This window comes from Mauremys mutica, unplaced genomic scaffold, assembly GCF_020497125.1.
Source record: "Mauremys mutica isolate MM-2020 ecotype Southern unplaced genomic scaffold, ASM2049712v1 000728F_np12_obj, whole genome shotgun sequence".
Taxonomy (NCBI): domain Eukaryota; kingdom Metazoa; phylum Chordata; order Testudines; family Geoemydidae; genus Mauremys; species Mauremys mutica.
The window spans coordinates 113,309-140,181 of NW_025423044.1; the positions used below are offsets into that span (position 1 = coordinate 113,309).

Below are 26,873 nucleotides of genomic sequence, written 5' to 3' on the forward strand. Positions count from 1 at the left end.
GCCAAATAATAGGCAACATGCAGCTAATGGGGAAGGAGATCTCTTCAGGAGCCACTCCCTGCAGGGCCTGGGCCACAACGGCTTTGGGAGCCCAATGCATGGGTACTTTGCTTAGTTACAAGTTATTTACGAGGGAATCCTCTTCCCAGCCCTTTAGAAAAAATACTGACCTAACCAATTGCACAACAGGGGGACTGGGATGACGATGGGGTAAATCAGAGGGCTTCCCTTATTCCCCATCTTATTCTGTTGTTACAGAGGGTGAAATGACATTTTCCCCTATCCCTGCCCTGTTCCTGCTCTCTTATAGTTCAATATATTTTAAATGAGAAAAATGGTAGTATAAATATCTGCTCTGCAGCACAACCTGAACCAACATCAGAGCAACTGGGAATGAAACAACTTCTTCCCCAAGAGTGAACTCGATGACTAAGAATTGCTGTGAAATGGGGGAACAGTATAACCGTGATGCTCAGGGTTTGTTAAGACTAGGAACAGTGATGGAGTTTAGGTCAGGTCAAGGGGAAAGCTAATGCCAACCCCTGCACCTGGGCTGCATCTGCTCTACAACTATAATTGTCTTGTTACACCAAGATCACTAACTTGAGCAGCCAACACCATGTACAGCCCTAGTGGATGTCAGGCACAGGTAGTTTTTGCCTCAGTGTAGCTTGTTGGGATCAAACCTCTGTCCCCCCACCTGGAGCTGACGAACATTCCTGGCTGGAGGGGGACACACTCCTTCGACTCAAAAGGAAAGGAGTTGATAGAAAAGATCACAGGACTGACCCCAAAGAAGGGTGAGCTGCAAAAGGCAGAAGCAGGCAACTGATCTGGTGGAGCTGAGACACCACGGTGAAGATGGTGCAAAAATCACTATGTGGGAATTAGCAAATGTGATTAAAAAGAAAAAAGCTTTCTCCAGCCCTAGTCAAGGGATTTATTACAGTTCTCTCTCATGTGGACTCTCTGATGTCTGATAAGGGCAGAGCGTTGATTGAAGCTTTTCCCGCACTCAGAGCATGTGTAGGGCGTCTCCCCTGTGTGGATTCTCCGATGTCTGATAAGGGTTGAGCTCTGTCTGAAGCTTTTCCCGCACTCATGGCATGTGTAGGGCGTCTCTCCTGTGTGGATTCTCCGATGTCTGATAAGGCGTGAGCTCCAACTGAAGCTTTTCCCACACTCAGAGCACGTGTAAGGCGTCTCCCCAGTGTGGATTCTCTCATGTCTGATAAGGTGAGACCTCCGCCCAAAGCTATTCCCGCACTCAGAGCACGTGTAGGGCTTCTCCCCTGTGTGGATTCTCTGATGTGTGATAAGGGCAGAGCTCTGACTAAAGCTTTTCCCGCACTCAGAGCACGTGTAGGGCATCTCCCCTGTGTGGATTCTCTCATGTCTGATAAGGTGAGAGCTCCCATTGAAGCTTTTCCCGCACTCATGGCACATGTAGCGTCTCTCTTCCAAGTTGATTCTGTTGCGTGGAATAAGGTCTGAGTGGCTACTGTAGTTTTCCTCTGGCCTCTGCTGAGTCTCACAGGCTTTTGTGTTTTCTGGGAGTGCACAACTCCTGGAAACATTCCCTTTGGATCTTCCTGATAACATCCAATGTGGATCTACTTGCACAGTGTCTTCCTGCTGGGGTTTCTCCTCCTCCTTCTCACTCACCATCCCCTCGCCGGATGGGAGACAGAGAGAATCCAGACATAGGTCACTCCCTGTGCCTGAGAAAAAGGGAATGTCAGAGAGAGGAGTGGAAAAAGGGATGAACAAACCAAAATATATGTGGGAGAGATCAAACCTATCAGGAGATCATTTTCCCCAAACCCTTCCACAGAAAAGAGAGGAAGGCATCAGTTCTGGATCCTCATTGCACCATAACTCTCAGGGGAAAGTGAGATCGGGGAGGGACCTGCTGCCACTTGTCAGTCAGGGTAGGAGGGAAGCCATGAGTGACATCTGCCATAATGATTCCACATCTGCAGGGAACAATCCTGAACTTGGAGAGCTCACAGGGTCTTTGTAGGGCATCCCAAATGTTTCCTGCATTCCTAAGCAGTTGTTGAGTTGTTTAACTGATTCCCCACCTGCGAAGGCAGCTCTTGGGAACACTTCTTTCTCAGAGCCCTGGAGGTCCGGGACCCACGGCTCTTCCCCTCGTTCCAGCTGCGAGATCACATCAGGTTTGGAAATTGGATACCCTACTGCAGGGAAAGAAAACAAGGGAGGTCAGTGGAATTGGTGGGATACTTGTCACAAAGAATAGTCCATAGTTTTAACCCCCATCTCATTTTTAGGCAGTAACATCTGTAGCCCTCAGGATTCATCTGCTTGCCTGCATCAATATCTCTTTTCTTATAAGTACAGTATTGTGATAGGTTTATTAATTCCTATTACAAATATGTTTGGCTGTACTGCAAGAAACCTACAGGCCAAAAACCTGCATTTTAAGCTAAAGCAAAGTTAGCATAGCTATATCCTGTGCCCCTTTACCCAGAAAAGGAACTGTTTTTCCTATACCCAAATAAAGTGCCTACGCTTAGGTCTAAGACCCTTTACCTAGACCAACAGACAATGAAGAATAGCAAAGGGGATTTTTCAAAGTTGTACTCACAGACTTAACAAGTACCCCACAAGTGCGCAGATACCTGCCATCCACACGCACACACATAGTAGCCTATGGAGTAAGCATACCCTAACATTTCTATGGGGGAAGACTGAAATTTGGGCATAAGAGGAAGGATTTCCAGCATTTATTTCTATAAAAAGAGGTAACCTACCTCACTATGGTATCCCCGCCCCCACCTTGACCTCCTCCTTCTTCACTACACTTCACCATCTTCACTGGTGAGGCCTCATTTGGAGTACTGTGTCCAGTTTTGGGCCCCACACTACAAGAAGGATGTGGATAAATTGGAGAGAGTCCAGCGGAGGGCAACAAAAATGATTAGGGGATTGAAGCACATGACTTATGAGGAGAGGCTGAGGGAACTGGGATTGTTTAGTCTGCAGAAGAGAAGAATGAGGGGGGATTTGATAGCTACTTTCAACTACCTGAAAGGGGGTTCCAAGGAGGATGGATCTAGACTGTTCTCAGTGGTTGAAGATGACAGAACAAGGAGTAATGGTCTCAAGTTGCAGAGGGGGAGGTTTAGGTTGGACATTAGGATAAACTTTTTCACTAGTAGGGTGGTGAAGAACTGGAATGGGTTACCTAGGGAGGTAGTGGAATCTCCTTCCTTAGAGGTTTTTAAGGTCAGGCTTGACAAAGCCCTGGCTGGGATGATTTAGTTGGGTTTGGTCCTGCTTTGAGCAGGGGGTTGGACTAGATGACCTCCTGAGGTCCCTTCCAACCCTGAGATTCTATGATTCTATGACCTGATTCAGAACAGAGTCCAGATAATTTTACCCAGTGACTCCTACATCCACCCCAAGATCTTCTGGCTGAACGAGGAGGGTTCATTCAGAAAGTCATCGTGTTTGGGTGTAAAGGTGTGAAATGATGGGGAAATTGGCCCCTCTTTCAAGTTTAAATGTTGTAACTTCTACACCTAGACCGGGGTGGCCAACCTGAGTTTGAGAAGGAGCCAGAATTTCCCAGTGTAACTGCCAAATGTGCACCTTTGTATGCAACTACTGAGTCAATTGTGAACCTTTCCATCATTGTCCTTTGCTCTTAACCCTGAGGCTATTGCCTCATCATGGGCCCATTTCCTGCCTCTCTTTCATACAGAAGCACAATTTTCCTTGCACAGACACAGGAACAGCAAGATCTTTCTCTGTCCCTTGTGCAAAGCAGGGGGCCAAATTCCATGGAAACAATGGACAAGCAGGGGGCTCTGGGCACATCCAGCCCTGGCCGTGAGATGTTCCCTCCCCTCTTTCTTTATGCTGCTGCTGCTATTTCATGGATTGTCTGGGATGGGGGAAAAGCTGAGTTCACTCCAGGTGGAGGGGAAAAGAACCCTGAAAATCTCAGGACCCAACCCTGCTACCAGGATCACTGAGGTGCTGGGAATCTGCCTGGGAAAGGGACTGTGTGAATTGTCAAGGTGGGGAATGAATAACAATCTACAACTAGATCCACCTCATTAACCACTGACACAGGCTAATCCTGCTGCCGATAGAAGGGAAACTGGGAGCCATTCTTTACTGTTCATCCATGGAAACAGTGACCCAATTGCACCGCAGTGAATGTGCTGGGGAAAGCTAGAGTTTGCAGGCAGGTGGAAATAGCAGATCCTAGAAACACCTGGAGCTTCCCACACCACTTCTGCCACCAGGGTGAGGTGTTGAGCTGCTCATAGCATCCCCCACCATGACCTTGCAGCAGGGGATTGCAGCACCCCCAACCCAATGCAGGGCAGATGGCTGAGTGTATCTCTGCACCCTGAGACCAGGGCACCCACACTCTGTGCCCCACACATAGAATCTGGCCCTGCTGATAAGTGACCCCTATGAACAAGTCACCTCCAGAAGAGCAGGATTGGTCCTCAGAGAGGGGAATGGGCTTCTCGTGAAGCTTATAGGTCACTGGATGCTCTGGAAACAGGAGGGCTCTGAGTGTAACCCATAGCAAACACAACCTGCTAGGGGATGTAGCTCAGTGGTTGAGCACATGCTTTACATATATGAGGCCCTGGGTTCAATCCCCAGCATCTCCATGATCATTTTTTCACCCTGCTGCTTTGCTCATGCCCAGAGGGGATGTGGCCCAGCAGTCTCCCTGCACCAGTTTCAGTCCTGCTCAGTGAGGGGCAAGTGACAATTGCATGGAAGGTCTGGGGGTGGGTTCTGCTCCTAAGTCACCTCGGTACGTTTAAGATTCCCACCCGCTGTGCTGCTTGGAACAATGGTAGATGAGAAGGGCGAATCGTCCAGCACTGGAGGGAAAGGTCCCATCTGCACAAACTGAGAGGCAAGGAAACAGAGGGGCAGGGTTGAGAGAGGTCAGTGATTTACTCCCAGCAGGGGACACTGTCTTTTTGAGTATCAGAGGGGTGGCCGTGTTAGTCTGGATCTGTAAAAGGCAACAGAGTCCTGTGGCACCTTCTAGACTAACAGACGTATTGGAGCATGAGCTTTCGTTGGTGAATCCCCACTCCGTCAGATGAATGAAGTGGGAATTCTGTGCCTGGCTTGCCAACTACAAAAGCAGTTTCTCCTCCCTTGGTGCTCACACCTCAACTGCTAGAGGAGGGTCTCATCCTCCCTGATTGAACTAACCTCCTTATCTCGAGACTGCTTCTTGCCTGCATATTTATACCTGCCTCTGCAAATTTCCACTACATTCATCTGACGAAGTGGGATTCACCCACGGAAGCTTATGCTCCAATACGTCTGTTAGTCTATAAGGTGCCACTGGACTCTGTCTTTTTGAGGCGAGTGCTGCTGGCTTGAGATGGTGCTGACGATGGATAGAAAAAAGGCTGGAGTCAATGGCAGATGGGACCACAGAAGGGGAAGGGGAATGGCAGCCCCACAGAAGGTCCTGGGTGCTCAGATGCCCCCAGTTATTGCACCCTGGCCTGTCCTAGAGAGAGAAAAGACACCGAGGGACCCAGCCCCCCTACAGTGATCCCATGGACAAGAACCTGGTTAGGAGTGGGGTGAAGGTTCCCTCTGGGCAAAGGGGAGCTGAAATCCCTCCGTGTCCTGGAATTTAAGCAACGAAAGCTTCAAACCCTGCATGGGTGTGGGCTGAGGTGCATCAGCAGAAGGTTGGGCTGGACAGAGGTGGCAGGTTTGTATAATTTTTGGTGGTGCCCAGAATGGGACCAAGTCCTGCCCCACCTGCCACACACACCTGCCTAAGGCTCTGGGAAGGAGTTTGGGTGTGGGAGGGAGAGGGGTTGGGCAATGGGAGTGTTTGGGTGCAGGGTCTGGGCTCAGTCAGAGGGTTGTGGCGAAGGAGGCAGTGTGGGGGGCAGGCTCTTGGAGGGAGTTTGGGTGCAGGTGTGGGGTCTGGGCTGGGGCAGGGGTTGCAGGAGAGGGTGAGGTGTGCAGCATTTACCTCGGGCATCTCCCGAAAGCAACCCGCAGCCCCTAAGCTGGAGGGCCGGGGGCGTCTCTGCGCACTGCTGCCCGCAGACTCCACCCCTACAGCTCCCATTGCCACAGTTGGCAGTTGGGGCGGGGGCAGCATGTGGAGACCCCACCACCACCACAGTTGTTCTCACAGTTGGCTGATTGGGGGCAGCAGGGGATCTCCCAAATCTGGGGGAATCTCTCTGTGCCCCACTGTTAGTTCTCCATCCTTTCTCCCCCTAACCACACACACCACTCCCCTCCCCATTATCAGTGTTTTAAAGTAAACCCTCCCTCCCTTTATGGGAGGCAGACTCTGTGACAGAGACTGACTGGGGATCCTCTCTGCATGGCCCCAGTGGGGAAGGAAAGAGACTGGGGGAGGGGGAGAAGATGGTCAGAAGGAGTCAAATGGGGCAAAGCCAGAATAGAGATTTTCTTCCTGTTAAAATGTACTGGAGTCTCATCGCTGAAAAGCCGCATCTTGACTTAAGTTTGAACCAGCAGCCTTTCAATTACTAGGCAAAGGTGTGAACCACAGAGACTGATAACTGCCTGCTTCCCAAATGTGTTTAAAAAACATCTTTAGGGGTGCAACTGGTTAGTGCAGAGGGGCTGTCTGTTGGGGTTATGAGTTCAAGCTTTCTCTCAAGCCCTTGTTTCTCTTACCTGTGTAGTTTGTTTTGCCTAATTCATATAGAAAGTGCTATACTAGAAAAAGGAGAGTAAGTTCTAAAATGTAGAGGTGGGTGCATACTTTAGAAACATCCCCCCTGTGCTGCCATTAGTTCCAGTAGATTGTTCACTGGAAGGGCAAATTCATTTCTTTGCTGCTGAGAAAGATGCCAGGACAGGTCTGTGGGCACCAGATCTCTCTGCTTCTTCCAGCTCCTTCCCTGCCCCAGTCACTGCTGTAGGAGGATCCTATATGCACTGAGCCTAAACATTTTCCTGGGCCTTCTTAGCATAGTTGGCAGCATGTCCGTCTCATACTCAGTAGGTCCTGAGCTCACACCTCAGAAAAGACAATGGTTTTCTGCTCCCTGCTTCAGATTTTCTAAAGGAAATCAGAGAAAAGAAGCTATAGGAGAGTGGTTCCTAGACACTCTAACACACACAGATTTTTCTAAGGCATTAACTTTTCCTACTCTGTGGCGTTTGTATTCTCCATAGAGCAAAATAAAACAAAAACATGCAAGTCTAAGACTAATACAGTATGAAACTCAATACAGATAAAATCTCACCCTCAGAGATCTTCCAATAAGCTTCTTTTGCAGACTAGACTTATTTCTTGTCTGAGCCCAATCTTTTCACCTGGTATAGTCCTTGTTCCAGCTCAGGTGGTAGCTAGGGGATTTCTCATGACTGCAGCCACCTTTCTTCTGTTCCACCCCCTTATACAGCTTTGGTACAAGGCAGGAATCTTTTGTCTCTCCCCTAGGGAAAAGCCCCAGGTTTAAGATGGATTCCTGTACCAGGTGACATGGTCACATGCCCTGTGAGACCCCAAGCTTTCATTGTTCCTGGCCTGACTCACAGATGGTGCAGGACAGAGCCATCTCCAGTCAATTGTCCTGGTTAATGGGAGCCATCAGGAGTCCAAACCACTATTAATGGCCCACACTTTGCATCATTACAACAGGACCTCAGAGTTATAGTTCATATTTCTAGCTTCAGATACAGGAATGATCGGTTCATACAAATAGGCTGAACACACACAGTAGATAATAAGCTTTGTAATGATACTGCACAAGAGACCTTTTGCATGAAGCACGTTCCAGTTACATTATATTCACACTCATTAGCATATTTTCATAAAATCATCAACATCACAGCAGGGAAGGGTTTTACTGCGGCACCTGGGAGCAGTTGAGTTTCATGTTCAGGCTCTGCTATGAGTTCCTCCAGGTTTCCCATAAGCACACAGGGCCCTTAGCGGGTACTCTCGATACAGGAATGGCCCAGATACAATGAAGTGATGGGAATTGCATTTTCCTTTTTAATTTTTGAATTTCCAATGACATTTCTATTTGTGATTTCGTTTTGCTTCGTATAACTGTGTTTTCTCAGGGACTTGATATTTACCAGGCTAACTAACAGCTAATAACGGGAGACTTCCAAGCAGGGCGTGGGCGAGCGGAAAAGAACTGTAAGAGACGCTGGTTTTCGACCTTGTCTTAGATAAGAATAGAATGCAGATTGTAGCAGAAATTGCTGAGAAGTAAGCTATCAGAAAGGAATATGTACAAACAAAATGCAGTTGTTGCTCCTTACTGTACGTCACAAAAGGTATAAATGCTTGCCTTAATTGTTTATCTAACCGAGACCTACCTCGGGAGGGGAAACTCTGCCTGTCTGTACTCTCCCGAATAACTGCAGTTGCTCGAAATAAACGGCATAATATAATAACATTTAACATCTCTGTGGTGGGAAGAACATCTCAACAGCCCAACACTGTGGCATTTGATTTCAAAAAGGAGAACTATACAAAAATGAGGGGGTTAGTTAAACAGAATTTAAAAGGTACAGTGACTAAAGTGAAATTCCTGTAAGCTGCATGGACACTTTAACGACACCATAATAGAGGCCCAACTTAAATGTATACCCCAATTTAAGAAACACAGTAAAAGAACTAAAAAAGAGCCACCAGGGCTTAACAACCATGTAAAAGAAGCAGTGAGAGACAAAAAGACTTCCTTTAAAAAGTGGAAGTCAAATCCTAGAAAGGAGCATAAACATTGCCAAATTGTAGGTGACAAATCTGAGGAACTGTCACAGACTGAAGTGTCACTAGAGGAGGTTTTGGAATTAATTGATAAACTCAACATTAACAAGTCACCAGGACTAGATGGCATTCACCCAAGAGTTCTGAAAGAACTCAAATGTGAAGTTGCAGAACTATTAACTATGGTTTGTAACCTGTCCTTTGAATCGGCTTCGGTACCCAATGACTGGAAGTTAGCTAATGTAACGCCAATATTTAAAAAGGGCTCTAGAGGTGATCCCGGCAATTACAGACCAGTAAGTCTAACATCGGTACCGGGCAAATTAGTTGAAACAATAGTAAAGAATAAAATTGTCAGACACATAGAAGAACATAAATTGTTGGGCAAAAGTCAACACAGTTTCCGTAAAGGGAAATCCTGTCTTACTAATCTATTAGAGTTCTTTGAGGGGGTCAACAAACATGTGGACAAGGGGGATCCAGTGGATATAGTGTACTTAGATTTCCAGAAAGCCTTTGACAAGGTCCCTCGCCAAAGGCTCTTACATAAATTAAGCTGTCATGGGATAAAAGGGAAGGTCCTTTCAAGGATTGAGAACTGGTTAAAAGACAGGGAACAAAGGGTAGGAATTAATGGTAAATTCTCAGAATGGAGAGGGGTAACTAGTGGTGTTCCCCAAGGGTCAGTCCTAGGACCAATCCTATTCACCTTATTCATAAACGATCTGGAGAAAGGGGTAAAAAGTGAGGTGGCAAAGTTTGCAGATGTTACTAAACTGCTCAAGATAGTTAAGACCAAAGCAGACTGTGAAGAACTTAATAAAGATCTCACAAAACTAAGTGATTGGGCAACAAAATGGCACATGAAATTTAATGTGGATAAATGTAAAGTAATGCATATTGGAAAAAATAACTCCAATTATACATAAAATATGATCGGGACTAATTTAGTTACAACTAATCAGGAAAAAGATCTTGGAGTCATCATGGATAGTTCTCTGAAGATGCCCACGCAGTGTGCAGAGGCGGTCAAAAAAGCAAACAGGATGTTAGGAATCATTAAAAAGGGGATAGAGAATAAGACTGACTATATTATTACCCTTATATAACTCCATGGTATGCCCACATCTTGAATACTATGTACAGATGTGGTCTCCTCATCTCAAAAAAGATATACTGGCATTAGAAAAGGTTCAGAGAAGGGCAATTAAAATGATTAGGGGTTTGGAACGGGTCCCATATGAGGAGAGATTAAAGAGGCTAGGGCTTTTCAGCTTGGAAAAGAGGAGACTAAGAGGGAATATGATAGAGGTATATAAAATCATGAGTGATGTGGAGAAAGTAGATAAGGAAAAGTTAAAGGTAATAATTGGAGATATACCAATCTCCTAGAACTGGAAGGGACCTCGAAAGGTCATTGAGTCCAGCCCCCTGCCTTCACTAGCAGGACCAATTTTTGCCCCAGATCCCTAAGTGGCCCCCTCAAGGATTAAACTCACAACCCTGGGTTTAGCAGGCCAATGCTCAAACCACTGAGCTATCTCTCCCCTCTAGTTATTTACTTACTCCCATAATACAAGAACTAGGGGCCACCAAATGAAATTAATAGGCAGCAGGTTTAAAACAAATAAAAGGAAGTTCTTCTTCACACAGCGCACAGTCAACTTGTGGAAGTCCTTGCCTGAAGAGGTTGTGAAGGCTAGGACTATAACAGAGTTTAAAAGAAAACTGGATAAATTCATGGAGGTTGAGTCCATTAATGGCTATTAGCCAGGATGGGTAAGGAATGGTGTCCCTAGCCTCTGTTTGTCAGAGGATGGAGATGGATGGCAGGAGAGAGATCACTTGATCATTGTCTGTTAGGTTCACTCCCTGGGCTGCTTCTGCTCTACAACTATAATTGTCTTTTTACACCAAAATCACTAACTTGAGCACCCAATTCCATGTACAGTCCTAGTGGATGTAAGGCACAGGTAACTTTTGCCTCAGGGTAGCTTGTTGGCATCAACCCTCTCTCCCCCACCTGGAGCTGATGAAATTCCTGGCTGGAGGGACACACACTCTTACAAGTGAAAAGGGAAGGAGCTGATAGAAAAGATCACAGGACTGACCCCAAAGAAGGGTGAGCTGCAAAAGGCAGAAGCAGGCAACTCATCTGGCAGAGCTGAGAGACCACAGTGAAGATGGTGCAAAGATCACTATATTGGAATTAGCAAATTTGATTTTTTTTAAAACAAATCTTTGGGAAGCCCTAATAAAAGCATTTCTTACAGTTCTCTCCGATTTGGATTTTCTGATCTCTAATAGGGAATGACATCTGATTGAAGCTTTTCCCAAATGCAGAGCATGTGTAGGGTCTCTCTCCACTGTGGATTCTACGATGTCTGACAAAGTCTGAGTGCTCAATGAAACTTTTCCCGCACTCAGCGCATGTGTAGGGCGTCTCTCATGTGTGGATTCTCTGATGTCTGATAAGGTTTGAGCGCCAACTGAAGCTTTTCCCGCACTCAGCGCACGTGTAGGGCGTCTCCCCAGTGTGGATTCTCTGATGTGTGATAAGGTTTGAGCTCCGCCCGAAACTTTCCCCGCACTCAGAGCACGTGTAGGGCTGCTCTCCAGTGTGAATTCTCTGATGTCTGATAAGGTGTGAGCGCCGACTGAAGCTTTTCCCGCACTCAGCGCACGTGTAGGGCGTCTCCCCTGTGTGGATTCTCTGATGTGTGATAAGGTTTGAGCTCCGCCCGAAACTTTCCCCGCACTCAGAGCACGTGTAGGGCAGCTCTCCTGTGTGGATTCTCTGATGTCTGATAAGGTGTGAGCGCCGACTGAAGCTTTTCCCGCACTCAGAGCACATGTAGAGCGTCTCCCCTGTGTGGATTATCTGATGTGTGATAAGGCTTGAGCGCCAACTGAAGCTTTTCCCGCACTCAGAGCACGTGTAGGGCGTCTCCCCTGTGTGGATTCTCTGATGTGTGATAAGGTTTGAGCAACGACTGAAGCTTTTCCCGCACTCAGAGCACGTGTAGGGCGTCTCCCCTGTGTGGATTCTCTGATGTCTGATAAGGCTTGAGAGCCGACTGAAGCTTTTCCCACACTCCGCGCACGTGTAGGGCAGCTCCCCTGTGTGGATTCTCTGATGTGTGATAAGGTGTGAGCGCTGACTGAAGCTTTCCCCGCACTCGTGGCATGTGTAGTTTGTCTCTTCCAAGTTGATTCTCTCATGTGTAATAAGGTCTGAGAGGCTACTGAAGTTCTCCTCTGGCCTCTGCTGAGTCTCTGAGGCTTTTACTGTTTCTCGGAGTGCACAACTCCTGGAAACATTCCCTTTGGGTCTTCCTGATAATGTCCCATGTGGTGCTCCTTGCTCAGCATCTTCCTGCTGGGGTTTCTGCATCTCATTCTCACGCACCATCCTATCACCTGATGGGAGACAGAGAGAATCCAGACATAGGTCACTCTCTGTGCCTGAGAGAAAGGAAATCTCAGAGACAGGAATTTTAAAAGGGATGAACAAACCAAAATATGTGCAGGAGAGATCAAACCTATCAGGAACTGATTTTCCCCAGAGGAGAGAGGAAGGGATCAGTTTTGGTCTGCATTTCACCAGAACATGGAGGGGGGAAAGTGGGATCAGGTAGGGATCTGCTGCCAGTTGTTAGTCAGGATAGGTGGGAAGCCATGAGTGACATCTGCCTAATTATTCCACATCTGCAGGGAACAATCCTGAACTTGGAGAGCTCACAAGGTCTTTGTAGGGCATCCCGAACGTTTCCTGTATTCACGGACAGTTTTTGACTTGCTTTAACCAAGTCCTCACCTGTGCAGACAGCTCTTGGAAGCACTTCTTTCTCAGAACCCTGGAGGTCCAGGACCCACGGCTCTTCTCCTCGTTCCAGCTGTGAGACCACATCAGGTTTGGAATTTAGAAACCCTACGCCAGGCAAAGAAAACAAGGGAGGTCAGTGGAATTTGTGGGATACTTGTCACAAAGAATATTCCATGGTTTTAAGCTCAGATCATTTTTAAGCAGTAACATCCCAAGACCAGCTTCCTTGGCTCCAAGTGGCAGGAGAGTTATTATTATTAATCATACGCATTACCTTAGTGCCTAAGGACCAACTAACAGTGTCTCCCCATTGTGCTAGGCACAGTACAAATGCAGAATAGTAGATGGCCCATGCTCTGAAGAATTTACAGTCTAAATAGACAAGACAGACACAGCATGGGGGAAGGGGTAGACCCCTGTTAGAATGGCGATATTCAGGCCTGCCTGCAAAGCCTATATTTTAAGAACTTAGGTGTATTTTTATCACTTCGCTAGTTACAGGAGTATGAAAACAAAGAATCAAAATCTCAGTCTGCCTGTTCTGGGCCTTCTCTCACTAGGACAGCCTGAGGCCTTGTTCTTAGGCTAAGGCCTTTGGCTAAGCAGCAGGGGCAGCCATAAGCTGGGAAGCGAAGGGTCACATCCTCACATCCCAAACCAGTCACACTGAAATAAGGTGCTATTGGGCTGTTAGGAAGACAGTCCTGTCTGGATCTTAAGATGGTTAAAGAAACCTTAATTTGATAGCAGCCTGTCTGGCAAGAAATCACTTATCAATGGTTGTGGTTGTGAAACCCTCATTTCTGTATTGCTTTATCTTTATAGCTACCACTTTTACATTGTTAATCAGTCTGGTTCTCTAATTGTTTCTCTCTCCTGTATAATTAATGTTGCCAGGTGTAAGTTAATTAGGGTAGTGGTTTATAATTGGTTAGAGCAGGAGTAGGCAACCTATGGCGGCACACGAGCTGATTTTCAGTGGCACTCACACTGCCCAGGTCCTGGCCACTGGTCCAGAAGGCTCTGCATTTTAATTTAATTTTAAATGAAGTTTCTTAAAAATTTTAAAAACCTTACTGACTTTACATACAATAGTTCAATTATGTATTATAGACTTATAGAAAGAGACTTTCTAAAAACGTTAAAATGTATTATTGGCACATGAAATCTTAAATTAGAGTGAATAAATGAAGACTCAGCACACCACTTCTGAAAGGTGGCCGACGCCTGGGTTAGAGAATTATGTCACAATATGTTAGAATTGGTTAGTTAAATTTCAGCACAATGATTGGTTCAGGTATAGCTGAGAATATTACTCTATAAATGGGGTCAAACAGGAGGTGGGAAGGAAATTGGAATAATAGAATATCAGGGTTGGAAGGGACCTCAGGAGGTCATCTAGTCCCACCCCTGCTCAAAGCAGGACCAACCCCAACTAAATCATCCCAGCCAGGGCTTTGTCAAGCCTGACCTTAAAAACCTCTAAGGAAGGAGATTCCACCACCTCCCTAGGGAACCCATTCCAGTGCTTCACCACCCTCCTAGTGAAATAGTGTTTCCTAATATCCAACCTAAAACTCCCCCATTGCAACTTGAAATCATTACTCTTTGTTCTGTCATCTGCTACCACTGAGAATAGTCTGGATCCATCCTCTTTGGAACCCCCCTTCAGGTAGTTGAAAGCAGCTATCAAATCCCCCCTCATTCTTCTCTTCTGCAGTCTAAATAATCCCACTTCCCTCAGCCTCTCCTCAGAAGTCATGTGTTCCAGTCCCCTAACCATTTTTGTTGCCCCCCGCTGGACGCTTTCCAATTTTTCCACATCCTTCTTAGAGTGTTGAGCCCAAAACTGGACACAGTGCTCCAGATGAGGCCCCATGAATGTTGGTTAGGGGGTGAACGGGAACAGGGACACAGGCAGGGCTCTGCAGCATCAGAGCTGGGAAGGGAACAGACTGTATCGGCATATAGAGATAAGCCCGACTGGTGTGAAGGGCTTCGGAATATGTAATCTTATAGGTGTAAAAATTGTACAGACTATACCACCCTGTGACATCATCAACGAAGTGCCCATTTGTGCCTGGGTAGGGGCCCTGCTCTGGGAGGGAGGATGCAGCAAGGACTCAGGATCGGTGGCCGGGGTCGCTGTGCATAGGAGATGGGGAGGTTATGTGAGGAGGGGGGGTAATGAGTGGGAGAGGGAGGTCAAGTGTTAAAATAATAATATTTGGGGAAAAAATGTATAATAAAGTGAAACTGAACAGAAACAAAACTGGAGTGGAGGCTCTAAAGCAACAAGGCTTCGGTAGGGATTCGGGGTTAAAGGTCTGGGATCCCCCACAGCTCCAGACCCCCAAACCTCTCCTCCCTCCCACTGACCCACCCAGCCCACTTCCTGGGTGCCCTTCCCCCACACTCCCCTCCCCTTCTTCCCATTACTCTCAGCCAGCACCACCTCCCGGCACCTTGAGAACTTCTTGTATTTTCTCCTCGTCTCTCACAGCCTCCTACCTCCCTGCTGCTTCTTAGCTCTAACCCTGCACACACCCGCCCCATGTCCTGGCATATCTACTACCCCCGTCTCCGTCCCTCCCACGGCTCGCTTATCCCTTCACCCATGGGATCCTGAACGGCAACATTACACGCTCTCCTAAAAGAGCTCATCTGACTGTCACACAAGCCAGGCATGAGTCACACACCTATTTACTCAATTTAGAATTCTACAGGCAGCATATTTTCCTCTTAAAATGAGGAAAAGGCATGAAAGCTACAGTGATTAATGTAGTTATGAATGTAGCCAATGAGGATACATTCAATGCAATTTTAAAATGACTGACAGCACCAAAAAGGCACATGTCCAAAAATGATACTAGTGGGTGGGAGATAAGGCAAAAAAAGGGGGGGGCAAGGAAACTTGTCAAAACTTGTATGATGAATAAAGGTATAAAGTTATTACTACTCAGGTTCTTCAGAGACCCCACAGCTTCTAATAACCCAGAGGACAGGATTCCTTACCCAGCGAGGTCACCGTCTCATAGTTCTCCTGCATGACATCCCTGTAGAGGGCTCTCTGAACAGGGTCCAGTAGTGCCCATTCCCCCTTGGTGAAATACACAGCCACCTCCTCGAAGGTCACCGGCCCCTGAAAGAGCAAGAGTCCAACACTCAGTACCTGCTGCCCCACTCACAGCCCCACTATTCACGGAACAGCAGCACCAGGTAAATGGAAGCCCCGGGAGGCACATGTTAACAGAGTCCCACCCCACCTTGCCTAGAACAGACAGGCGGCATCAGAGGGTAGAAAGAGAGAACCTTTGTGTCTCCCAGCTGACAGACGGAGGCAGGGTCTTCACATTTATCACATACCTATAAGCCAGAGCTTGATATAGGAGATGGGGCTGGCTCTGGACCCTGCTAATGGCTCCCTGGTAGGAAACACTCTCCAAATAAAATATAAGAAAGAAAAGGGAAGTCAGTAGTAAAGAATATTAGTTAGAACAGGGGTAGGCAACCTATGGCACGGGTGCTGAAGGCAGCACGCAAGCTGATTTTCCGTGGCACTCACAATGCCCGGGTCCTGGCCACCAGTCCGGGGGGGCTCTGCATTTTAATTTAATTTTAAATGAAGTTTCTTAAACATTTTAAAAGCCTTATTTACTTTACATACAACAATAGTTTAGTTATATATTATAGACAGAGAAAGATCTTCTAAAAATGTTAAAATGTATTACTGGCACTCAAAACCTTAAATTAGAGTGAATAAATGAAGACTTCTGAAAGGTTGCTCACAACTGAGTTAGAAGGTCGGAATTATAGAAAATTGGTAAGGGAAGTGTGACGTTATTGATATAAATTGGGACCATATAGAACATGGGTTGCAACCAAGGTCCTGTAGTGGCACCAAATCTGATGTAAAGGGAGTCATATCAGGTGTCTAAGACCAGGTTATGGGTTGCTGGTTATGATTATGCTGTCTGTATGTATGTATCATTTTGTAGTTGAAGTTATGAATATTGGCTCTGTACTGTCTGTATTTCAAGCTGGTGCTGTGCTTCTGGGAGACATCGCAGACAAGTTGGTGTTAGCTCTGCCTAGCCTGCTTGATGGCCCATTAAGGACCATCAGCTACACAATTGACCCATGGAGAGAAGGCAGACACGCCTTGTGACTCAGCAAAGTATGCAGGGACTGGCCCATGTGACCCCAGACTCCATTTTGCTGTAATTTTCCACAGTAAGGACAAAGAGGTTCTTACACCTGGAAAAGCCTATATAAGGCTGATGCCTCATCTCCATCTTATCTTCAATCCTGCTTCTACCTCTGGAGGGACTTTGCTACATGCTGAAGCTCTACACAAGGGACTGATGACCCATCCCAGCAGGGGATGTTCTCCAGAGACTTGATTTGAACCTGCAGTTTATGCCATCACTGCTACAAGCCTGAACTAAGAACTTTGCCATTACTGTATGTAATTGATTCCATTTAACCAATTCTAGCTCTCATCTCTACCTTTTTCTTTTTATGAATATACCTTTAGATTTTAGATTCTAAAGGATTGGCAACAGCGTGATTTGTGGGTAAGATCTGATGTGTATATTGACCTGAGTCTGGGGCTTGATTCTTTGGAATCGAAAGAACCTTTTTCTTTTATTGGGGTGTTGGTTTTCATAACCATTCCTCCCCGGGACGGGTGGCACTGGTGGTGATACTGGGAGACTGGAGTGTCTAAGGAAATTACTCGTGTGACTTGTGGTTAGCCAGTGGGGTGAAACCGAAGTCCTTTTTGTCTGGCTGGTTTGGTTTGCCTTAGAGGTGGAAAAACCCCAGCCTAGGGCTGTGACTGCCCTGTTTGAGCAAGTGGTCCTGAATTGGGTCCCGCCAGAACCGCCTCGTCAGAGGAAGCTATCAGAAATCAATGACCAATCAATGAAAATAAGAAGGAAGTTTTGAAAAGTATATTAATCCTAACAATGGTAGTGATAAATTACTAGACAGAAATGGCAGAATTATCTAAAATAATGCAGAAGAGGTAAAAGTGTTCAATAAGTGTTCTCTCCTGGATTTGGAGAAAAACAGATCCTGTACTCGTATCATAAGATGTTGACGACGACACTCCTTCCATTCCAACAAGAACTCACAAGGACATTAAACAGCAGCTATTACAGTTAGACATGTTTAAATAAGCAGGTCCAGATAACTTGTATCCAAGAGTTTTTAAACACCTGGTGGAGGAGCGTGGTGGACTATTAATGTTGATTGTAATTAGGACTTGGAACACTGGGGAAATTCCAGAAGACTGGAATTAAGCTAATGCTGTGCCAATATTTAAAAAGGGTAAAAGAGATGACCCAGCTAATTACAAGAGTGTCAGTCTGATATCAATACTGAGCAAAATAATGGAGCAGTCAATACTGGATTTCGTTAATAAAGAATTAAAGGAAGGTAATATAATTAGTACCTATTAACAAAGGTTTAGAGAAAATAGATCCTATCAAACTAACTGGATATCCTTATTAGATGAGATCAAAAGTTTGGTTGCAGCTAATATTATTGATGTAATATATCTAGACTTCTGTAAGGCACATGACTTGATTCAGCACAATATTTTGACTAAAAAACTAGAATGATACAAAATAAACACAGCATACATTAAATAGATTAAAAACTGGGATTGTAAATGGGGAACCATGGTCAAGTGGATTTATTTCTAGCGGGTTCCCACAAGGATTGCTTTTTGCCTGTGTGCTATTTAACATTCTTATCAATGACCTAGAACAGAATATAAAATCATCATGGATAAAGTTTGCAGTACCACAAAGATTGCGGGTGGTGGTAACTAATGAAGTGGCAGTAGATTCAGGCTCCAGCACTGGGAGTCTGGGAAGTTTTCCCAGCCCTGGCTGGAGGATTATTTCCTGTTCCACAAAGAGAAGTTCCATTCCCAAATCCCGTGCCTTGAAATTAGGCCCTATCTGACACTACACCCCATATTCAGCATAGTGGTATGGTTATAATATGATTAGAACATAATTATGATGTATTTTGTGCAAGATGCGTCATGTGCTGAATATGATTATCCTATTTGTGTGCATGGATCATGTTTGTATTTGAAGTTATGGATACTGACTCTGTAGCTGTATTTCAAATGTGCTTACTCTGGGTAACACCCACAACGAGCCTTTCAGGTACAACAATGAAGAAGCCAGACAGAGCTGATGGCTTATCAACAAAGATAATGGACCATGGAAGAGCTTAGCCTTCCTGTGATTGTTTCAGCCAGCCTATGAGTCATGGCTACTATGACTCAGCAGGACATGTGACTAGACCACATGACAACGAACTCCATTTTGGTACCTGTAGTTTTCCACAAACTGGACTGGGAACTTAGTTTGGAACAAATGGTTCCCGCCATATGGAAAAGCTACATAAGGTGGGGTGTGACGTCATCTCTTGGCCTCATTCCCCACACAAGAGAACTCCTGGAAACACCTGAGGAACAAAGACTGAACTGCTGCTCCCAGGGTAAAGGGATTTCTAGCTTGTGTATGGAAACTTGGGGGACTGCTTGTACCATCAGTCAGGGTGAGAAATTGCTAATTCAAATTCTATCCATCTAGTATGTTAGGCTTAGAATTGTTGGGATACGTTAGGGTTCAGTAAAATAGCTGGGAAGCTGCTAATGTGCTGACATGCATTGGGGACAAAGGCATAAGCAGGCAGTAATTCTTTGCTTAACAAATAAGTTGCCATATTTTTCCTTTCTCTGTTGCTTGTAACAATTGACATTGATGCAGCTGCATGAGAAATGTAGTTGCTGGAATAAATGTCCTTTGTGTGAAAGAAAGTAAAAGAAATGTTACCTCCCCCTCCCTTCCTTTCCCAGCTACATAAACAAGCCCTGGCTTATGGCCCCTTCCTCCCGCCCCGAGAACTGCTCATTGACCCTTCCTCCATACCCTGAGAACTGCTGTTTAGGGAAATTTGTGGCAACACGTTATTGCAAAGAACGGTATTTTCAAGGTAAAAACGCCTCTATGATATGTGTAATACTGTGACAGTGGATAGGGGTGGGTATACTAATTGTATGAGTGTTTCTACTACTTAATAAGGGGTTTTGGGGTGTTGTAACGGATGTAGGTGTTTACATACAAACTTAGATAAAAGGCGTGTGATGTAACTTATCCAGTACTTACTCGATAGTTGGGTCAAGGGGAACAAGTAACAATAAAGAAGCCTGTATTCATATCCGCCTCTGGATCAACCGGCTCCTTTTTTGTTCTAACAATAATTACTTAAAATCTACCTTTCTGCCATTAATAAACTTGTTTTATGCTTTATCTTAATCAGTGCATTTTGAGTGAAGTGTTTGAGGAAAAGCTGAGCTTGGTTAGCACTGGCTTGTTGTGCACATCTTTCCCATATCGAGGGGAAGGCGAACTATATTAATGAGCTGACATTATACAGATCCCTGTGCACTATAAGATGGTATAATTCTAAATTTATACTACAGCAGGTGTGCAAGGTTGGGGAGCTGGGAAATTTGCTGTTGTCGTCTATCTGTCCTTGAGCAGCTCAGGTAAAGCACTCAGGTAGCTTAGTTGGATGCATGGCGCCACCTGCTGTCGTGTTGGGTGATAACAGGCCCTGGAGAGGCTGGCTGAATCTCCAGCAAAGCAGCGTGAGAAGGGCCAGCCCAGCTTGAGGGTTAGAGGCACAGCGGTTCCCAGAACCCTACTCAGACTGCACCCCGGGGTGACAACCCATCACACCCTAGAGTACACAAGTCTCAGCAGGTTTGTCACATCCTGTCCCCTCCCTTTCTCCACCTGAGATATTTCCTGCCTCCCACCACCTCCAGCAACTCCTACCCTCCTATGCATTTACTGCTCCTCTCCCTCCAAGCAGAACCCACCACCAGCTCCCTGAGAATCCCTTACCTGAGCCAGCTCCATTGCAGCCATTTCCTTCCCTTTGGGAGGATGAAATGATCTGGAGCAAAACGTGGACGTTAATCTGTAGCCTGCCAGGACGAGAAGGGCAATGTGAGAGAATGCAGAGGGGGCTTTTGTCCATTCCACATGCTGATTCCCGCCGTGATTTTTCCCTGCTAATGGACACTCTAGGTTCTGCCACACTGTGAAGCACAGAGTGACCTTATTCCAGTACAGGCCTAGCCCCCTCGCACCAAGGTGTAACCCTCTGAGACACGGTGAAACCCGCCCAGTAACATCCTCTGTTATACTTACCAAGTTTGCAGACAATACCAAGCTGGGAGGGGTTGCAAGTGCTTTAGAGGATAGGCCAAGGAGGGAGAGCTCAGTGGTTTGAGCATTGGCCTGCTAAACCCAAGGCTGTGAGTTCAATCCTTGAGGGGGCCATTGGGGCAAAAATCCGTCTGGGGATTTGTCCTGCTTTGAGCAGGGGATTGGACTAGATACCTCCTATGGTCCCTTCCAACCCTGATATTCTATGATTAAAATTCAAAATGATCTGGAGAAAAGGACTGAAGTAAATAGGATGAAATTCAATTAGGACAAATGCAAAGTGCTTCATTTAGGAAGGAACAATCAGGTGCACACGTACAAAGTGGGAAATTCCTGCCCAGGAAGGAGCACTGCGGAAAGGTAGCTGGGGGCCATAGTGGATCACAAGCTAAGTATAAGTCAAAAGGGCAAACATCATTCTGGGATGTATTTGAGGGAGTACTGTAAGCAAGACACAAGTAGTAATTCTTCCACTCCACTCTGTGCGGATTAGGCCACAACTGGAGTACTGTGTCCATTTGTGGTTGCCACATATGAGGAAAGATGTGGACAAATTGGAGAAAGTCCAGAGAAGAGCAACAAAAATGATTAAAGGTCTAGAAAACATCACCTATGAGGGAAGATTGAAAAAAATTGGGTTTGTTTAGCCTGGAGTAGAGAGGACATGATAATAGTTTTCAAGTACATAAAAGGTTGTTACAGGGATGTGGAAGAAAAAAAATGTTCTTAACCTCTGAGGATAGGACAAGAAGTAATGGCCTTAAACTGCAGCAAGGGCAATTTAGGATGGAGATTAGGAAAAAACTTCCTAACTGTCAGAGTGGTTAAACTCCAGAACAAATAGCGTAGGGAGGTTGTGGAATCTCCATCATTGGGGATTTTTAAGAGGAGGCTGGACAAACACCTCAGGGATGGTCTAGATAATACTTAGTCCTGCCTTGAGTGCAGGGGACTGGACTAGATGACCTTCCAAAGTCCCTTCCAGTTCTATGATTCTATGAACCAAAGGCCAGTGAAGAGCAGAATCAAAGGAGTCACTCTGGGGATTCTCCCTGTCACTGTCCCCAAGGCAGCTCTCTCAGGTTAACTAAGTTGTTTGATGCTTTAGCCTTTGTAGAGTCTCTCCTGGCAGTGCCCCCTTCTTGGGCCGGGCCTAGTTTTAGCTTTTGACAAGTGTGACCCCGGGGGCTCTGAGACTGGGCCTTCTTGCCTCAGCACATCTTGTTCCTTTCTGTGGCTCCCCAGTGAGTCCCAATGAGTAGATACTCCTCATACAGACTGTGAACATAAGAGCTGCCCACTGCATCAGACCAATGGTCCGTCTAGCTCAGTGACCAATGCCAGGTGCTTCAGAGGGAATGACCAGAACAGGTAATCCTCAAATGATCCATCCCCCGTCGCCCATTCCCAGCTTCTGGCAAACAGAGGCTAGAGACACCATCCCTGCCCAGCCTGCCTGTGACACTGGCAGATGAGGTGTTAGCTCTTGCAAAAGCCCCCATGTCTTCATTGAACAGGGACAAACGCATCGCTGGAATCAGTCTGACTCACCTGTGTTAGTATTAGGATTATAAGAATGCGCTTACACTTTATTGAATGCTTGTGAGTTGCTGCCTGGGTTAATATCTGACTAGTTGCATTGTGAGCCTCCGTGGCTCTGTAAATCACCAGACAGGAGAGAGACTTTACCTAGATGACGTGCTGATTGGCAACCGAATGCATTACACCCTGCCTGGCAGGAAAGGTTCATCAACACCAGATAGACTATTATGCGATGTGAAAGATGACAAAAGACTGTTGTTGTGCTCTTCACTTCCCATTAGCTGACTTTGCAGCTCAGAGCACATGGCAGGAAGGGGATAAAAAGCCCCATACAGAAGGAACTGATTATCCGTATGCTGCTTGGACTCTGGGGGGCAAAGTTTCTAGGCATAATCAAGAGATCCCCAGCTGATTAGCCTGGGTTAGTCTTAAGGAAGATGCAGAGCTTGCTTATTATAGAAACTTCTATTACCTTTTGAAATTTAAGACTGTAACTCGTCTGCATCTATCGGATTACCTGCTTTAACTTCGTAAACAACTCTCCTTTCCTTTTAAATAAATCTTAATACAGGTTATTACAGGACTGGCTACAAGTGTTGTCTTTGTTGTGAGATCTAAGATTCAATTGACCTCAGTAAGTGACTGGTCCTTTGGCATGAGGTCAGGTTTGACAAAGCCCTGGCTGGGATGATTTAGTTGAGGGTTGGTCCTGCTTTGAGCAGGGGGTTGGACTAGATACCTCCTGAGGTTCCTTCCAGCCCTGATATTCTAGGATTCTATGACTGGCAGTAACCTGAACATGGCTGTGATTCGTGGGGTAAGACAGTGGTTCTCAACTAGGGGTCCTGGGCCCCCTGGGGGCCACTAGCAGGTTTCAGGGCAGGGGCCAAGCAAGGGCAGCATTAGACTCACTGAGGCCCAGGGCAGAAAGCTCCAGTCCCAGCGCATGGGGCTGAAGTCCAGGGCCCTGAGCCCCACCACCCGGGGCTGAAGCCAAAGCCTAAGCAATGTAGATTTGTGGGGTCCCTGTGGCACGGTGCCCCGAGAGAGGAAGAAAGTGCCCTGAGGACGCAGCCAGAGGGTTGAGCCCTGACACATGACTGGCTCAGAGGGTCTCTGCAGTCAGGAAGGGCTCGCAGCGAGGGAAGCCTGGCAACTGATGGCTGGAGGGGTGAAGAGGTTTGGGGTACGGTGGGGGAAGAAGCGTCTGGGACTGGATAACCTGGGGCTGGGCAGTCTCCATAGGGGACACTTACTCCTCCTGTGCCCTTTCCACACCCTCTTGCGAGTCGAGAATGACCCCCCTGTCCCCACCCCCAGCGGCGGCCGTGTCTCAGGACTCTCCCCAGTTGCACCCACTAACTCTCCTCCCATTTGGGGTATAGCTCGGGGCAACAAATTCCCACCAAGATGAACCCAGCTGGCTGCTGCCTGTTCTGGTGCCACAGGGGCCTCTGGTGGGTGAAAGGCAGAACTGTAGCACTTCTCAGGCAGAACGTATCTTCTTCAAGCCAAAAAAAGAAATTCTGCACTGGACGTGAATTCTGTGCGTACGCAGCGGTGCAGAATTCCCGCATGAGTAACTCACACCTGGCACAAACACAACCTGCTCACTCCCATCTCTTCTCCCTATGTGTCGAGTCCCAGAGCTGCTGCTGTCATTAATGCACACAGGCTTTCACTCCCGTTAGTGCTGGCAAGACCCAATCCAGTGATAGGACTGAACCCTTATTTTCCTATCACATGGGACAGTCTCAGCTGAGGGGGAGGTGAGATGGGGAGGGGGTACAAAGGGGAAAGTTGTTGTACCCATGTTGGTCCCAGGACAGCAAAGAGGTATTTTTAATTGGTTCTAAAACAATTACCTCCCCCACCTTGTCTCTCCAAGAGATCTGAAAGTGGCAGGAGGAGACAAACAGGAAGACAGAGCTCAGGACTCTAAACCAAACATTTCAAACCCCTGGAAGAAACTACATTTCCCTTCTGCCCCTGGGTATGTTTGTATCCTCTATGAGGGACCACCCCATTCCCCTCACAGCAGCAACAGGAGACTGCAGCCAGCCCCAGATGGTCTTTCCCAATCCTGGGATGTTTGTTGTGACAAAGTTTGTGTGTGGTGGGTGCACGGGCTGGGTACACCTGGACTGATCTGCAGATTGGGAAGTCAGGGCAACTCTAGCACAGCTTGGGGGCTGTGGGCAGGGGGAGCAGTTCTGGAGCTGGGCCTCTGTCCTCTCTAGCTCGCATGGCAGATGGCTCTGGCAGCATCAAGTGGGTCCATCACTGCAGGGGAAGGTGGGGTAGTGTCTGAGATCAGGGTGAGAATTGCTCAAGAATGGGGGATGGAATTCACCTCCCCACCCCTCTGCAGAGCTCAGCAACTAGGGCTTTATCCAGTGAAGTGAAATTCAGTCTGGGTGACTTTGAGTCAGCCACTGAAAGATCCTTGTGCCTTCGGTTCCACACTGGCCACAGGAGTTGACTAGTTCTCCCTCCCCAGACTCCTGGTGGCAGCCAGGGATAATTAGTGGGTTATGGGAATTAGAAGATGAAAATTCACTAAGAACAATGATATTTGTGTGTTTATTATTAAATCCCCAGACACCCACCAATCCCCGTCCTCCTTCCGATGAGCTATAAATATCTAAGGGACTCGGCTACTGATCCTGCAGTCAGTTCCTGCCCATCCCCACTTTCTAAAACAGCACTTTTAAGAACAGGGCAGGGAAACATGTAAATACTTTGAACCAAATTCCAGAAGCTGCTGAGCATGGAGAAGTTAAAATGAAACCAAGGTTCCGTCTCTCCAAGTACCTGGCCCCTAGTGCAAAATAACAGACACTCCCCAGAAATCTGAAATGGCCACTTCATAGCTGATAAAATGTTATTAATCTGTTCACTTCTGGGAATTACCACTAAGAGAAACAATCCAGTGACGGTGATTTCCTGAGGAAAAGATCTCATGTGTCTTTAGATCATACCGATTAATAACCTGGAACTTTATACACTAAAATGCGTAATTCGTAGCCCTACGGCAATTGCCTGGTGTCACTACAGGGCAGAATTAAGGTTGGTGCCTTAGTTGTGAATTTCCATCCCCTAGCATATTGCAATTGCTGTTAAGTGGGTTTGACAAAATTCATTGTGTCTATTTCTTTCTTTTAATTTCAATAGATAGCGATATTTATTTTTAAGCCCTTTTTTCAATGTTTACAATTTCAATGTTCAGAGCTGTGGGAAGTTATGGGGGTCGTCAGACAACAATTATTTAATAACAGTAACTGTTGAGATTCCAAAAGCCAAATCATATAACTGTTCAAAGAGAAATTGTCAATGTCACAGGCAAAATATACAGTGTAAATATCCTTAAATCAAACTCCACTTTCTCCAGAAGCATTTCTGTATATTACCTATATAAATATTTTTTCATCTGTGTGTGTGTGTGTGTATATATGTACAGTAAAATCAACATTTGCTGCAATTTATTCATAAAAATCCAAGCCTTTCAAGCATAATTTTAAGTAATGAAGTACTTGAATTCTTTCACTTCCTAGACTGTAATGTTTCACTTCAGGATAATTACACCCTCCCTGTGATGTATTTCACTCTCAGTACCGTAACCCCCTCGTGATGTAGCTCCTGTCTAGGAGCTCTGCTGAGGCCAGTGGCATTATGATCAGGTGACACTGACATGAGCAGAGACACATGGGGGACGGGGGAGGATGAGGTAACATGGAGGCTACCAGAGTTGAACGTGGCCGTAAGAGCAAACGCTCTCTCAGCCTCTCCTCTCTCCCACCTCCCAGAGTCAGTAATTCTGAATCGTTCCCTGAAATCTAAATAGCCCCAGTATGAGAGACAGTGATTAACGCAGGTACCTTAGGGGCTGCAGCGCCAACCCCCTGCCTGGATGAGGAGGGTGAAGAATTGCAGTAGAAATGGGTTAGTCTGGGAGAGGGCACAGCTGATGGGGGACTGGGAGCTGAGTTGACCAAGAGGTCAGAAGTCATGGGGGGGTTTGGAGAACAAGTCAACAGGACGGGGTAGAGGCATTTCAGTGTATTTTCCCCATTAACCATTCTGCCATGTATTTAATTTAGAAACTTTTCATTCACATCTAAACACCTTGGAGCTAAGCTGGGTTGATGCCTTTCCACTTACAGTGGTACAGTTGTAATTAGGTGCTTAATCAGATGCTCATGCAGCACAAAGCAGTCAATAATGGGGGTGCTTTCATTCATTAACTTGACTGTGTGCTGTGCATCGCTTTGAAAAAAAGATGCTGTGAGGGAGTGTCAAAATTGTAGGCATTAAGAAATGGTAAGTAGGTGTCAGTTCATTTCTCATGTGTTTCTCTCCTAATTTTAATGTCAGTTTTGAATCAGTATTAATACCATGTTGTTTTAACAGCAGTAGGGTCCATTTGTATAATTGTTTGCAAGATTTCATTGGATATTGTGACCCAGCCGTCTTCACCTTTTATTTTCAGATT

General features: G+C 46.2%; 1 long non-coding RNA gene and 1 other non-coding gene across 2 annotated transcripts; one reads left to right on the forward strand and one right to left on the reverse strand.

The window, feature by feature from the left end:
• Window positions 1–1,662: 1,662 nt before the first annotated feature.
• LOC123357523 lies at window positions 1,663–15,627 on the reverse strand. Its single transcript, XR_006575567.1, has 3 exons — window positions 15,591–15,627; window positions 2,085–2,201; window positions 1,663–1,721 (listed from the first exon to the last, which is right to left on the reverse strand). It is a non-coding gene; the product is annotated as an uncharacterized LOC123357523 (long non-coding RNA).
• TRNAV-UAC lies at window positions 4,590–4,661 on the forward strand. The gene has a single exon. It is a non-coding gene; the product is annotated as a tRNA-Val (tRNA).
• Window positions 15,628–26,873: the final 11,246 nt, after the last annotated feature.